The 13167-nt window shown below is 38.9% G+C and overlaps 1 long non-coding RNA gene across 1 annotated transcript; it reads left to right on the forward strand.

Moving 5' to 3' along the window:
• The first annotated feature begins 2738 nt into the window (after positions 1-2738).
• On the forward strand, positions 2739-4552 carry LOC308411490. The gene is made up of 3 exons (XR_013974396.1): positions 2739-2979; positions 3889-4057; positions 4394-4552. It is a non-coding gene; the product is annotated as an uncharacterized lncRNA (long non-coding RNA).
• The last annotated feature ends 8615 nt before the right edge of the window (positions 4553-13167 follow it).

Below are 13167 nucleotides of genomic sequence, written 5' to 3' on the forward strand. Positions count from 1 at the left end.
AGGAATGAGCAGCAGAAAATTAAAGTATTGCACTTGTGACAAAGCTTGTGATTCTTCCTTCCATCCTTCTTTCCTTTATGACAATGCATGTGATCCTTCCTTCCATCCTTCTTTCCTTTGTGACAAAGCTTGTGATCCTTCCTTCCATCCTTCTTTCCTTTGTGACAAAGCTTGTGATCCTTCCTTCCATTCTTCTTTCCTTTGTGACAAAGCTTGTGATCCATCCTTCCATCCTTCTTTCCTTTGTGACAATGCATGTCATCCTGCCTTCCATCGTTCTTTCCTTTGTGACAATGCATGTGATCCTTCCTTCCATCCTTCTTTCCATGGTGACAATGCTTGTGATCCTTCCTTCCATCCTTCTTTCCTTTGTGACAATGCATGTGATCCTTCCTTCCATCCTTCTTTCCTTTGTGACAATGCATGTGATTCTTCCTTCCATCCTTCTTTCCTTTGTGACACTGCATGTCATCCTGCCTTCCATCATTCTTTCCTTTGTGACATTGCATGTGATCCTTCCTTCCATCCTTCTTTCCTTTGTGACAATGCATGTGATTCTTCCTTCCATCCTTCTTTCCTTTGTGACATTGCATGTCATCCTGCCTTCCATCGTTCTTTCCTTTGTGACATTGCATGTGATCCTTCCTTCCATCCTTCTTTCCTTTGTGACAATGCTTGTGATCCTTCCTTCCATCCTTCTTTCCTTTGTGACAATGCATGTGATCCTTCCTTCCATCCTTCTTTCCTTTGTGACAATGCATGTGATTCTTCCTTCCATCCTTCTTTCCTTTGTGACATTGCATGTCATCCTGCCTTCCATCGTTCTTTCCTTTGTGACAATGCATGTGATCCTTCCTTCCATCCTTCTTTCCTTTGTGACAATGCTTGTGATCCTTCCTTCCATCCTTCTTTCCTTTGTGACAATGCTTGTGATCCTTCCTTCCGTCCATCCTTCTTTCCTTTGTGACAATGCATGTGATCCTTCCATCCATCCTTCTTTCCTTTGTGACAAAGCTTGTGATCTTTCCTCCCATCCTTCTTTCCTTTGTGACAATGCTTGTGATCCTTCCTTCCATCCTTCTTTCCTTTGTGACAAAGCTTGTGATCTTTCCTTCCATCCTTCTTTCCTTTGTGACAAAGCTTGTGATCTTTCCTTCCATCCTTCTTTCCTTAGTTTAGTTTCAGTTTTCAGATTTATTTGTCATATGCAAGTTAGCACAGGGTCAACATTGCAATTAAATGTGTTTGACGAGCAGCAGTCACTCAGCAGCATGCACAGTAGGAGAAAATATATTAAAATAAAATAAAACAATAAAGAAAATAGAAAAATAGTAAGGAGCAAAATATTAGAGAGACATGGTAAAAGAGAAAAGATGACTGAATATATATGTATCTATAAATATAAATATATGTACATTAGTGATTAAATAAGAAAATCTTGAAAAGAAATATGACGGGAGGGCAGATGGGATATTGCACAGGAATGAGCAGCAGAAAATTAAAGTATTGCACTTGTGACAAAGCTTGTGATCTTTCCTTCCTTCCATCCTTCTTTCCTTTGTGACAAAGCTTGTGATCCTTCCTTCCATCCTGCTTTCCTTTGTGACAATGTATGTCATCCTTCCTTCCATCCTTCTTTCCTTTGTGACAAAGCTTGTGATCCTTCCTTCGATCCTTCTTTCCTTTGTGACAATGCATGTCATCCTTCCTTCCATCCTTCTTTCCTTTGTGACAATGCATGTGATCCTTCCTTCCATCCTTCTTTCCTTTGTGACAAAGCTTGTGATCCTTCCTTCCATTCTTCTTTCCTTTGTGACAAAGCTTGTGATCCTTCCTTCCATCCTTCTTTCCTTTGTGACAAAGCTTGTGATCCTTCCTTCCATCCTTCTTTCCTTTGTGACAATGTATGTCATCCTTCCTTCCATCCTTCTTTCCTTTGTGACAAAGCTTGTGATCCTTCCTTCGATCCTTCTTTCCTTTGTGACAATGCATGTCATCCTTCCTTCCATCCTTCTTTCCTTTGTGACAATGCATGTGATCCTTCCTTCCATCCTTCTTTCCTTTGTGACAAAGCTTGTGATCCTTCCTTCCATTCTTCTTTCCTTTGTGACAAAGCTTGTGATCCTTCCTTGCATCCTTCTTTCCTTTGTGACAAAGCTTGTGATCCTTCCTTCCATCCTTCTTTCCTTTGTGACAATGCATGTCATCCTTCCTTCCATCCTTCTTTCCTTTGTGACAATGCATGTGATCCTTCCTTCCATCCTTCTTTCCTTTGTGACAAAGCTTGTGATCCTTCCTTCCATTCTTCTTTCCTTTGTGACAAAGCTTGTGATCCTTCCTTCCATCCTTCTTTCCTTTGTGACAATGCATGTGATCCTTCCTTCCATCCTTCTTTCCTTTGTGACAAAGTTTGTGATCCTTCCTTCCATCCTTCTTTCCTTTGTGACAAAGCTTGTGATCCTTCCTTCCATCCTTCTTTCCTTTGTGACAATGCATGTGATTCTTCCTTCCATCCTTCTTTCCTTTGTGACAATGCTTGTGATCCTTCCTTCCTTCCATCCTTCTTTCCTTTGTGACAATGCATGTGATCCTTCCATCCATCCTTCTTTCCTTTGTGACAAAGCTTGTGATCCTTCCTTCCATCCTTCTTTCCTTTGTGACAATGCATGTGATCCTTCCTTCCATCCTTCTTTCCTTTGTGACAAAGTTTGTGATCTTTCCTTCCATCCTTCTTTCCTTTGTGACAATGCTTGTGATCCTTCCTTCCATCCTTCTTTCCTTGGTGACAATGCATGTGATCCTTCCTTCCATCCTTCTTTCCTTTGTTTAGTTTTAGTGAGAAGGGTCTGGCTGCAGCCACTGTGGAGCTCCACAGTAGCCGGAAGCACGTGACCTCCACAGTAGCCGGAAGCACGTGACCTCCACAGTAGCCGTAAACACGCATGGATACCGTGGAAGTCTTGCAAGTTGATCGCAAAGGTTAGTTAAGTCTTTCTTATATAAATTTGCCGTTAGTGATTTCATAATTCTAGGAATCGTCTAGTTTTCTTACAATGATCATGTTGCCACTTTTTTTGCGTTACAACAACATTCCTCCTTATTTTAATGTTTTTTCATCGTGCTCCATGGCAGAGAAACACACAGATATGCTTTTTCCTGGGCCTGGTTTTAGTAAGAGAGCTGGATTAACGGCTTCTGTGGGCGAGAAGAAGCAAAAACCACATTTTGCATTAGAGTATGATTTATTGTTGGCGTCAGAGATGCAAAATAACGAATACTTCAATACTGTACTTAAGTAGAATTTTCTGGTATCTTTACTTTACTGCTGTACTTTTTTGTGCCTACTGTATACTTCTTTATACTTCTACTTCTCACATTTTAGCACGCGTATCTGTACTTTGTAATCCGTACATTTGTAAATCAGCACGCGTGCTTTGGACGCAAGATTACTTCAAAATTTTGTACATAAATTATATTTTAGACCCTGTACTTCTTACTTCGACTTGACTAAAAAGTCGAGCCAGTGCTTTCTAAACAGAGGTATCTAAACTGTAGTAAGGAACGTGTGTACTTGTGACACCTTTGGTTAGCGTCAACACTGCAAATTTCGTCACAAACAGATTTATATATTTATCAATACTTCTATTCGTCATTCTTTTCTGTACAGCTTTTTTATTGCCCAGATTTTAGTTAGCCTCTGTTCAATTGACTGTTATATGTCAATAGAAACATATCTCACAGATTAAAGTGTCTTTTAAAATATTTGGGTTTTTTTTTTCAAGAATTTTCTTCCCAAATCTATTACATGCCAAGTGTAAATTGTTATTTCTGCTAAAACCTTAACTTAAATGTGTATATGGTGTTTATCTGTTTCTCTCTGTGTTTTAGATGCACACATCAATCTGGAATTCAGGCTTAAAGCCAGAATTGCAGGAATGCAACACGTGTTGCAGAGGACTCTTTCACTGCCCTCTGTGCCCCACTTTCAGCCCTACTGTCAGGGCAAAGATTGAGGAGCATCTAAGTGTGCATATAAAAAATGCTTTGCCTTTAAAAGGTATGTTTGTATTAAATATACTTTATAGTTATAAATATGCACTTTTTTAAGCACTTCTGCAGTATCTTTGTTGACTTAAAAGTTGCTGTTGATATTGTACAGTTCAGTGCATTCATCTGCAACAAAAATAGTGTTTTTATAAAATATATTTTTATTTACTTTTCACCACTTTTCTTGACATAACTTTTGTGATCCATACCATTTTGCTTTCATTATTGAGGTTGGCTTGGATGTTTTTGTTAACATGTACAATCTGATTGTTAGACAAATTGATTGCATTCTATACAACTACATTTAAATTACATCTGTTTGTTTGTTTGTTTTTTTCTCTTACAGATAAAATGATATGCCGGTGCAGGCAGCCTTGTAGGACAACAGGACACTTTCACTGCCCTGTCTGTAAGATTACAATCATACGGCGTGGGGATATGGCAAGGCATTTATTGTCTTGTCAGCATTCTTCAATGCCAAGTCAGCCACCATTATCAGGACTGCTCCCCGCTGAACTCTTCAAGGAGACCCGTCTCCCCCCCCCAAGGTTTTGTCTTCGGTATCTGAACCATTTTCTGAGTCTTTGTTAGAACATTCATAAGCTCTACCCTCTGTGTTCAATAAAACTGCAGCTGATGGAAAGTCCATGAAAATGACATGCCCTCACTGTGGCCTTACTCTTCGTAGCTCTGGCAAGCTATTTGCACACTGGAGAGAGGAAGCCAAAGCTGTGCTTGAAGGACAACACGTGCCCATTTTCAGACTGAAAAAGCGCAAGTTCCAGGAAGTCAGTCAGGTCAGTATTCACTTTAAACAGTAGTGTAATTACATGGTTAGTGACATTTGAATAACTGTTAAAAAACTGTTCTGCAACAGAGAAATAACTATGTTTTCATCCCCATTTGCCTGACACAGGAGCCAGCAGTTGTTGAAGATCTGCGTCCTGCTGTGCAGTGGGCTGTCCAAAATAAGGCACATGTAACAATGCCCAAATATCTGTCCTTAAATCAAGGGGACCAGCAGAGGGTCTTAAGAGACATGTCAGAGGAAGAAGACACTGGAGCAAGGGACTTGTTCCTCTTTGTTTTTCAGTTTGCAAAGGACATGGAGCTCTTTTTGAAAGCATGTGCTGATGATCAGGGGCTAAGGGTCAGTGCTATGTTTGACATGTAATGGACAAATGAAGGCACTGGCTGTGTTTGTTTAATATGTTGTTGTTGTTGTTGTTGTTTTGTTTTTGCATAGTACAAAATTCCAATTAAACTTATTTCAAAATGTTGTTCACTTGATTCTGTGTCCATACTTATAATAAATGATTACAGTGAAACAGCATTAAATGTAAATGTAACAGCATTTTTTTAAACTTGTAATTTCAAAATAAAAAGCTTATTGTTGATATTAACAGTAAAGAATTGTAATCAATAATATTTTTATACATTTTAAACATTAACACTCTGGGCTCTATCCTGGCTATCTGTGGACACTTCACTTATTCTTTTTTTTGACTACTGCACTGCAGTGGACCAAAACAATGACACGGGTTTGATCTTAAGGATCTAATAGTTATGTGTGTTGTGCATGACATTGCCACACAAATATGTATTTGCAAGATAGAGTAGAATAAATTATGACGCATGAAATATTACATAGGCTGCAGTGAATTTCTGTTGATACAGCCAATTGAGCTTTGAGTTTCCCAGTCAAACTTAGCTTTGAAGCACCTGCTAAAAACACTTTTACTCTTTTACATTTCATAACAAGACACCATAGCCAAAATATTAACAAAATATATATTATTAAAAAATTCAAAGCTGCACATACAGCAACAAACACCGTTAGTAAATGTGTCCTGGAGTTTATGCAGGTGCAGAAAGTGCTGCTGCTGTAAGTCAGCCTAACAGCTTACAGATCACTTATTTTTCTGGAAAGATGGTAGGAAGGGCATCACTGCTCATTTCTACAGTCTCCCAGATCTTGGAATACAATCCCTTTGTACCATGAAACCACTTCGCAGTACTAGGAGTCCACTAAAACCTATAAAGAGAGTGATCCTGGAAGAAATGGGGCACACACTAGTGACCTCAACAATTGCAAGACGGCCTTTTCCCCGATGCTCAGATGGGGAAAAAAAGGAAGTTTCATGAAAACATTAGGACTTTATCACCGTTTTACCAGAAAAGTTAATGGTAATATATAACCTAACTGGCTATAAAGAGTAAAAGATTTAGATACAATTTTGATTTTGATGAAAAGGACTGGTGCTATTTTAAAGAGTCACGTCGGTAAAAGTAGATAAATGTTTTAAGAAATATACATTTTATAGCATTTTGTGAACATACACAAAAAGTGGCCATTTTTGGCAACAAACAAGCTGAGAGAGAGTTGTATATTTTTGGCTCTCCTTGAACAAAAATAATAGTGCATAATAATCAATGTTGATGTTAATCAATTAGATGTCCCAGACACTACTATTAATAATACAGCGGTGCCTCGTTTATCGCTGGTGTTACGTTCAAAAAATAACCCGCGGTAGGTGAAATCCATAGCCAACTTTATTTTTTACAATTATTACAGATGTTAAGACTGTAAAACCCCTCACTACATGCTTTATACACTTTTCTCAGACAGGAATGAACATTTTCACACTTTTCTCTTTGTTTAAACACTCTTAGAGTTCAAACCTTTGTAGAAACACAAGTCCAGTATTATGGAATGAAACCTAAAGGTGCATTTGAGGGTGCAAAACGTTTCGTCGGCATTGTTGTGTTTGTTTGGGAGAAAACTTCCAAACGTACAGTACAGCACTTCAGAGTTACACTGCTAGCGATCGAAGATTTATGTAAATTCGACAAGCTAAACGCATTCTGTACTGTACAGCGGGAGTCCCCAACCTTTTTTGCACCACAGACCACTTTAATGTCAGACAATATTTTCAGGGAACTACCTTTAAGGTGTCGCGGATAAATACAACAAAAGAATAAAAAAAAGAAACTGTGGTATTTTGTAAATATAATAATAAACGTGACTTGAGCTGTGCGCCAACAACAATGACAGTGACATCCTCCTCTCTGCTTCTTAACGCTCTCTGGTCGCTATGGTAACGCGTAAATAGTTCTTTCAAAATAAGACACACAACTACAACCATACATTTCACACCGGAGGATCAACCCTCGCGGAACGGTACCAAAGGACTCACAGACCGGGACCGGTCCGTGGGCCTATTAGGGACCGCTCCTGTACAGGAGACACTGGACTAGATTGATTGACAATGGTCTACAGCAATCAGAACGCACAACACGATGTACTGTAAAAATAATAATAAATCAGCGAAACAGCAAGTGTCACTTTTGGCCACGAACAATTTAGGGGATGGTGAATTTTTTTTGAACAAACCCAGAGTGTTAAAAAAAACCCCCCACTTAAAACCATTTTATAGTAACAAAAACGCAATTTAGTTTTCGCTGTCAAAGTCGATTTAACCGAAGTTACATGTTTACGGCTAGTGTGGAGGTCACGTGTTTCCGGTTACTGTGGAGGTCACGTGTTTCCGGTTACTGTGGAGCTCCACAGTGGACAGTGGCTGCAGCCAGGTGCTCTTGGTTTTAGTTTTCAGATTTATTTGTCATATGCAAGTTAGCACATAAATGTGTTTGACGAGCAGCAGTCACTCAGCAGCATGCACAGTAGGAGAAAATATATTAAAATAAAATAAAATAATAAAGAAAATAGAAAAATAGCAAGGAGCAAAATATTAGAGAGACATGGTAAAAGAGAAAAGATGACTGAATATATATGTATCTATAAATATAAATATATGTACATTAGTGATTAAATAAGAAAATCTTGAAAAGAAATATGACGGGAGGGCAGATGGGATATTGCACAGGAATGAGCAGCAGAAAATTAAAGTATTGCACTTGTGACAAAGCTTGTGATCTTTCCTTCCTTCCATCCTTCTTTCCTTTGTGACAAAGCTTGTGATCCTTCCTTCCATCCTTCTTTCCTTTGTGACAATGCTTGTGATCCTTCCTTCCATCCTTCTTTCCTTTGTGACAAAGCTTGTGATCCTTCCTTCCATCCTTCTTTCCTTTGTGACAATGCTTGTGATCCTTCCTTCCATCCTTCTTTCCTTTGTGACAAAGCTTGTGATCCTTCCTTCCATCCTTCTTTCCTTTGTGACAATGCTTGTGATCCTTCCTTCCATCCTTCTTTCCTTTGTAACAATGCATGTGATCCTTCCCTCCTTCTTTCCTTTGTGACAAAGCTTGTGATCCTTCCTTCCATCCTTCTTTCCTTTGTGACAATGCTTGTGATCCTTCCTTCCATCCTTCTTTCCTTTGTAACAATGCATGTGATCCTTCCTTCCATCCTTCTTTCCTTTGTGACAATGCATGTGATCCTTCCTTCCATCCTTCTTTCCTTTGTGACAAAGCTTGTGATCCTTCCTTCCATCCTTCTTTCCTTTGTGACAATGCATGTCATCCTTCCTTCCATCCTTCTTTCCTTTGTGACAAAGCTTGTGATCCTTCCTTCCATCCTTCTTTCCTTTGTGACAATGCATGTCATCCTTCCTTCCATCCTTCTTTCCTTTGTGACAATGCATGTGATCCTTCCTTCCATCCTTCTTTCCTTTGTGACAAAGCTTGTGATCCTTCCTTCCATTCTTCTTTCCTTTGTGACAAAGCTTGTGATCCTTCCTTCCATCCTTCTTTCCTTTGTGACAAAGTTTGTGATCCTTCCTTCCATCCTTCTTTCCTTTGTGACAATGCATGTGATCCTTCCTTCCATCCTTCTTTCCTTTGTGACAAAGCTTGTGATCCTTCCTTCCATCCTTCTTTCCTTTGTGACAATGCTTGTGATCTTTCCTTCCATCCTTCTTTCCTTTGTTTAGTTTCAGTTTTCAGATTTATTTGTCATATGCAAGTTAGCACAGGGTCAACATTGCAATTAAATGTGTTTGACGAGCAGCAGTCACTCAGCAGCATGCACAGTAGGAGAAAATATATTAAAATAAAATAAAATAATAAAGAAATTAGAAAAATAGCAAGGAGCAAAATATTAGAGAGACATGGTAAAAGAGAAAAGATGACTGAATATATATGTATCTATAAATATAAATATATGTACATTAGTGATTAAATAAGAAAATCTTGAAAAGAAATATGACGGGAGGGCAGATGGGATATTGCACAGGAATGAGCAGCAGAAAATTAAAGTATTGCACTTGTGACAAAGCTTGTGATCTTTCCTTCCTTCCATCCTTCTTTCCTTTGTGACAAAGCTTGTGATCTTTCCTTCCATCCTTCTTTCCTTTGTGACAATGCATGTGATCCTTCCTTCCATCCTTCTTTCCTTTGTGACAATGCATGTGATCCTTCCTTCCATCCTTCTTTCCTTTGTGACAAAGCTTGTGATCCTTCCTTCCATTCTTCTTTCCTTTGTGACAAAGCTTGTGATCCTTCCTTCCATCCTTCTTTCCTTTGTGACAATGCATGTGATCCTTCCTTCCATCCTTCTTTCCTTTGTGACAATGCTTGTGATCCTTCCTTCCATCCTTCTTTCCTTTGTGACAATGCATGTGATCCTTCCTTCCATCCTTCTTTCCTTTGTGACAATGCTTGTGATCCTTCCTTCCATCCTTCTTTCCTTTGTGACAATGCATGTGATTCTTCCTTCCATCCTTCTTTCCTTTGTGACAATGCATGTGATCCTTCCTTCCATCCTTCTTTCCTTTGTGACAATGCTTGTGATTCTTCCTTCCATCCTTCTTTCCTTTGTGACATTGCATGTCATCCTTCCTTCCATCCTTCTTTACTTTGTGACAATGCATGTGATCCTTCCTTCCATCCTTCTTTCCTTTGTGACAATGCTTGTGATCCTTCCTTCCATCCTTCTTTCCTTTGTGACAATGCATGTGATCCTTCCTTCCATCCTTCTTTCCTTTGTGACAATGCTTGTGATCCTTCCTTCCATCCTTCTTTCCTTTGTGACAATGCATGTGATCCTTCCTTCCATCCTTCTTTCCTTTGTGACAATGCATGTGATTCTTCCTTCCATCCTTCTTTCCTTTGTGACATTGCATGTCATCCTGCCTTCCATCGTTCTTTCCTTTGTGACAATGCATGTGATCCTTCCTTCCATCCTTCTTTCCTTTGTGACAATGCTTGTGATCCTTCCTTCCATCCTTCTTTCCTTTGTGACAATGCATGTCATCCTTCCTTCCATCCTTCTTTCCTTTGTGACAATGCATGTGATTCTTCCTTCCATCCTTCTTTCCTTTGTGACATTGCATGTCATCCTGCCTTCCATCGTTCTTTCCTTTGTGACAATGCATGTGATCCTTCCTTCCATCCTTCTTTCCTTTGTGACAATGCATGTGATTCTTCCTTCCATCCTTCTTTCATTTGTGACATTGCATGTCATCCTGCCTTCCATCGTTCTTTCCTTTGTGACAATGCATGTGATCCTTCCTTCCATCCTTCTTTCCTTTGTGACAATGCATGTGATTCTTCCTTCCATCCTTCTTTCCTTTGTGACATTGCATGTCATCCTGCCTTCCATCGTTCTTTCCTTTGTGACAATGCATGTGATCCTTCCTTCCATCCTTCTTTCCTTTGTGACAATGCTTGTGATCCTTCCTTCCTTCCATCCTTCTTTCCTTTGTGACAAAGCTTGTGATCTTTCCTTCCATCCTTCTTTCCTTAGTTTAGTTTCAGTTTTCAGATTTATTTGTCATATGCAAATTAGCACAGGGTCAACATTGCAATTAAATGTGTTTGACGAGCAGCAGTCACTCAGCAGCATGCACAGTAGGAGAAAATATATTAAAATAAAATAAAATAATAAAGAAAATAGAAAAACAGTAAGGAGCAAAATATTAGAGAGACATGGTAAAAGAGAAAAGATGACTGAATATATATGTATCTATAAATATAAATATATGTACATTAGTGATTAAATAAGAAAATCTTGAAAAGAAATATGACGGGAGGGCAGATGGGATATTGCACAGGAATGAGCAGCAGAAAATTAAAGTATTGCACTTGTGACAATGCTTGTGATCTTTCCTTCCTTCCATCCTTCTTTCCTTTGTGACAAAGCTTGTGATCCTTCCTTCCATCCTTCTTTCCTTTGTGACAATGCTTGTGATCCTTCCTTCCATCCTTCTTTCCTTTGTGACAATGCATGTCATCCTTCCTTCCATCCTTCTTTCCTTTGTGACAATGCATGTCATCCTTCCTTCCATCCTTCTTTCCTTTGTGACAATGCATGTCATCCTTCCTTCCATCCTTCTTTCCTTTGTAACAATGCATGTGATCCTTCCCTCCTTCTTTCCTTTGTGACAAAGCTTGTGATCCTTCCTTCCATCCTTCTTTCCTTTGTGACAATGCTTGTGATCCTTCCTTCGATCCTTCTTTCCTTTGTAACAATGCATGTGATCCTTCCCTCCTTCTTTCCTTTGTGACAAAGCTTGTGATCCTTCCTTCCATCCTTCTTTCCTTTGTGACAATGCTTGTGATCCTTCCTTCCATCCTTCTTTCCTTTGTGACAATGCATGTGATCCTTCCTTCCATCCTTCTTTCCTTTGTGACAATGCATGTGATCCTTCCTTCCATCCTTCTTTCCTTTGTGACAAAGCTTGTGATCCTTCCTTCCATCCTTCTTTCCTTTGTGACAATGCATGTGATCCTTCCTTCCATCCTTCTTTCCTTTGTGACAAAGCTTGTGATCCTTCCTTCCATCCTTCTTTCCTTTGTGACAATGCTTGTGATCTTTCCTTCCATCCTTCTTTCCTTTGTTTAGTTTTAGTTTTCAGATTTATTTGTCATATGCAAGTTAGCACAGGGTCAACATTGCAATTAAATGTGTTTGACGAGCAGCAGTCACTCAGCAGCATGCACAGTAGGAGAAAATATATTAAAATAAAATAAAATAATAAAGAAATTAGAAAAATAGCAAGGAGCAAAATATTAGAGGGACATGGTAAAAGAGAAAAGATGACTGAATATATATGTATCTATAAATATAAATATATGTACATTAGTGATTAAATAAGAAAATCTTGAAAAGAAATATGACGGGAGGGCAGATGGGATATTGCACAGGAATGAGCAGCAGAAAATTAAAGTATTGCACTTGTGACAAAGCTTGTGATCTTTCCTTCCTTCCATCCTTCTTTCCTTTGTGACAAAGCTTGTGATCTTTCCTTCCATCCTTCTTTCCTTTGTGACAATGCATGTGATCCTTCCTTCCATCCTTCTTTCCTTTGTGACAATGCATGTAATCCTTCCTTCCATCCTTCTTTCCTTTGTGACAATGCTTGTGATCCTTCCTTCCATCCTTCTTTCCTTTGTAACAATGCATGTGATCCTTCCTTCCATCCTTCTTTCCTTTGTGACAATGCATGTGATCCTTCCTTCCATCCTTCTTTCCTTTGTGACAATGCATGTGATCCTTCCTTCCACCCTTCTTTCCTTTGTGACAATGCATGTGATCCTTCCTTCCATCCTTCTTTCCTTTGTGACAAAGCTTGTGATCCTTCCTTCCATCCTTCTTTCCTTAGTTTAGTTTTAGTTTTCAGATTTATTTGTCATATGCAAGTTAGCACAGGGTCAACATTGCAATTAAATGTGTTTGACGAGCAGCAGTCACTCAGCAGCATGCACAGTAGGAGAAAATATATTAAAATAAAATAAAATAATAAAGAAAATAGAAAAATAGCAAGGAGCAAAATATTAGAGAGACATGGTAAAAGAGAAAAGATGACTGAATATATATGTATCTATAAATATAAATATATGTACATTAGTGATTAAATAAGAAAATCTTGAAAAGAAATATGACGGGAGGGCAGATGGGATATTGCACAGGAATGAGCAGCAGAAAATTAAAGTATTGCACTTGTGACAAAGCTTGTGATCTTTCCTTCCTTCCATCCTTCTTTCCTTTGTGACAAAGCTTGTGATCCTTCCTTCCTTCCTTCCATCCTTCTTTCCTTTGTGACAAAGCTTGTGATCCTTCCTTCCTTCCTTCCATCCTTCTTTCCTTTGTGACATTGCATGTGATCCTTCCTTCCATCCTTCTTTCCTTTGTGACAAAGCTTGTGATCCTTCCTTCCA

The sequence above is a fragment of the Rhamphochromis sp. 'chilingali' genome (genome assembly GCF_963969265.1).
Source record: "Rhamphochromis sp. 'chilingali' genome assembly, chromosome: 15".
Lineage (NCBI taxonomy): Eukaryota > Metazoa > Chordata > Actinopteri > Cichliformes > Cichlidae > Rhamphochromis > Rhamphochromis sp. 'chilingali'.